This window comes from Triticum aestivum, chromosome 7A (genome assembly GCF_018294505.1).
Source record: "Triticum aestivum cultivar Chinese Spring chromosome 7A, IWGSC CS RefSeq v2.1, whole genome shotgun sequence".
In the NCBI taxonomy this organism is placed as follows: Eukaryota; Viridiplantae; Streptophyta; class Magnoliopsida; order Poales; family Poaceae; genus Triticum; species Triticum aestivum.
In genome coordinates this window covers 625,573,685-625,576,391 of record NC_057812.1, presented here as the reverse complement: position 1 = coordinate 625,576,391, position 2,707 = coordinate 625,573,685, and positions in this window count along the sequence as shown.

Here is a 2,707-nt window from a genome sequence, read left to right as displayed (position 1 = left end):
GAGCTACATACACGAGAATGTCTACTAGCGCACCGGACAGCGACGCTCCAACAGCCCCTACAGCGGTAAACAGCCTACGGGCGACGCCGCCGGCCGATGCGGTGCAGCTTGTTGCCCGGATTCGTGCCGTGATGCATCCATCCGCTGCTAGCTAGCCAGCTTCTGTTTGGTTTGCTGCGTGCACAGTGCACTCCGTGACATGCTCTCGTTCATTGGCGAGGTGCAGGCTTTGGTCGACGGAGCTGTGAGGTACATAGAGCAGTGAGCAGTGACCAAGCAACTACTACCTACGTACCTCTGCCCAACATGGACGGACCGCACAAGCGCAACCGTCTCCGCGGCCGCACCACCTCTAGCTCGCCGGTCGTCACGAGCCGGCTAATGGCTGGCCTGATATGAGTACACCCGAGATCAACTGATGCCTATGCAATCTAGAATTACGTACGTTGGATCTGACGATACCAGCCGCTGTCCCGTGACGACGAGATGGGCTCTCTGACCCGACTGATCTCGTGGCGAACATGCGCTCGTGCCCGGGCGCGCCGAGCGGAGCCAACATGACTCCCAGGAACGACCGCTACACGAGGGATTAGGAGGCGCGCGCGCCCACCTGCTCCCACGTACCCCTGTCCGGGTCCGCGGCGCTCGGCAGTCGGCACCCATGGACCGGCGTGCGCATGTCTCCCTCTGCGTGCGCGAAACCGATCTGGGTCTTGGAATGTTGCGGACCTGCCAACCAGGTCTGCAGAGGCTAGCGCGGCTCGATTGTTGTAACAGTAACATAAACTCATCAAATCTGAGAAACGGGTGTGCGAGGACACAAATCTCTCGTGCTCCATATATAGCACTGCCACAGTAGAGGGAGAAATATTATTTGCAAAAGACTACAAAGGCGATAATAAAAATCACAAAACTCGTAGATCACTCCCCTCACCTCTCATAGCTGATGTGGCATCCGGAGGATAGCGTATCAAGGAAATCTTCATCAACTGCGGCTGTTTCACAAATCCCGCGCCTTGTTCTGTTCACGATCTTATCTTCTCATTCTCCTCTGCTTAAGAGGAAAAACACGACAGGTCTGACACGCCCGCGCGATTTTGGGCCTAGTAACCAGTTTTCATGTTGTTGTTTTCCATGTTCTGAAAAAACATTATTTACATATTTTCCATCAATTTTTCTTTTCTTTTTAATTTCATGTGAAATACTCCACTTATGTTTGTGGTTTTCGTATGAAATAGTTTTTAAATGACTTTTAATAATTGTCCGTGAATTTTCAAAAAAATCATTCAGTAAATATAAAAAAGTCTACTAATTTTTAATAGCATTCATAATTATTCATAAATCTTGGAAATTTTTATATGATTTTAAGAATTTATAAATAGTTAAGGAATGTAAAAATATATTCAAAAGCGTAAAACTCATGAATTGTAAAAGTACTTATTCACAATTATTTTTAGAAAATTCAAAAACTTTGAACGTTTTCAATTTTCTAAAATGAGCATGTATTTTTAAAATAAATTTGTGCAATTTTATAAATTTCCATGCATTTCCCTAATTATTAATGCATTTACAAATGTGCATATACTAGAAAAATCGAAAAGAATAAAATATTTAAAAATATTAAAAAGAGTGTAAAAATGGAACTTTAATTAAAGAACAAAAATACATAAATAAAGAAAGAATAAAATTAGAAAACAAAAATACAAATTAAAGGGAAGAAAAAAAGGAAAAGAAAACCAGCACCACTAAAATAGCGAAAACACCTTGTAGTGTAGAACTGTGGCCTATTAAGCAACAGCATCGGTCGAGTTTTTACTGCGCCTCTATGTGTCTCGCTTATAGCAGCGATGTAGGTAGATTTTTTTTTTGAGATCTCGCCAAACTTTATTAACCAACACGAATGTTCATAGGTACACGGTTCGGGTCATGGGGGGAACCCAACCACACATGTCTATCTAGACCAAGATTACAAGCAAATTTGGCAAGATTATGAACTTCAAAATTGTGGTTCCTAAGCTCGTGAATATAAGAACATGAGGTAAAACTTCTTCTCCGCTCCATTATTTCATGCACCACCGCTGCATGTGGTCCTCTTGTTCCCAGGTTGATGTCTCTGATCACTCCAAGACAGTCCGATGCCATCAATAAGTTTGAAACGCCGAGATCCTCCGCCAAGGCCAGTGCTTCCCTACACGCAAACGTCTCCAACATCGTTGGATCGGAAATGCCCCCGATCACTCGAGCTGATTATCCCATGTATAGCCCTGTATGATCCCTGCACACTGCTGACACCGCTCCCCCACGTCGATGACGGGCCACTGCTGCATCAACATTCATCTTCATGACACCCTCGGGAGAGGCCATCCATGTGTTTGGCAAGACTTGCCGTGGTACTCCGCTGTTTTTCCTCTCCCCAGCTTTGGGTAGTTGGGCTAGATCTTGAATATGATGAATGACGAAGTTTGTTGTGGAGACTGAAAAATACCCTCGTAAACTGCCTTTCTCCTCGCATACCAAATAGCCCAGAGAGAGACTGCCATTGATACAAAGCTAGAGTGATCAATAGTATCCCTCATTGCAAACAGCCAGTTCTTCGCTCCCGTTTCTCTGTTTTCCGCCATCATCGTCCCCAGCTCCGGTTCGGCTAGTGCCCATGTACACCTCGCCGAGGTGCAAGACAGTAGCGCATGACGCCAAGAGTCAAGCG